We start from the raw sequence: 431 nt of genomic DNA on the forward strand, positions 1-431 counted from the left end.
TAAAGGCAAAGAGATAGAGAAATAACCGTAAAGACAGAATCGTAGAAGAATAGGAAACAGTAAAAAAAAGAGGAAAAGAAGTATGAAGATAACCAGGAGTGCCAACAGGGAGCACTTCCGGGGTGCCACAGGTGGAATGCCAGCGAGTTTTATGGTCCTTCGTGTCTCTTCTGTTCCTCTTCTTTCTCCGTCCGATTTCTCCTTCTCCTTTGTTTCTCCCTTTCCCCTCCCCCCCTTTTTTCCGTTCCCTGTGGTGTCTTCTTCCCTTCCTTTTTCGTCCTGCTCTCTCCCCCATTTTCCTGGCTTTCTCTCCCCTCCCATTCCTATGTCTTCTTCTCCTTTCTTCTCTTCTCCCCTTATTCCATTTCTCCCTCCATTCCCCCCCCCCCCGCTCTTCTTCATTCCCAAATTTCATACCCGCCTTTCCTATT

General features: G+C 47.6%; 1 protein-coding gene across 1 annotated transcript in view; it reads left to right on the forward strand.

Moving 5' to 3' along the window:
* LOC119587338 (extensin-like) overlaps positions 1-431 on the forward strand; it is a 39,380-nt gene that overhangs the window by 36,262 nt on the left and 2,687 nt on the right. The window lies entirely within an intron of this gene.

The sequence above is a fragment of the Penaeus monodon genome, chromosome 22 (assembly GCF_015228065.2).
Source record: "Penaeus monodon isolate SGIC_2016 chromosome 22, NSTDA_Pmon_1, whole genome shotgun sequence".
Taxonomy (NCBI): domain Eukaryota; kingdom Metazoa; phylum Arthropoda; class Malacostraca; order Decapoda; family Penaeidae; genus Penaeus; species Penaeus monodon.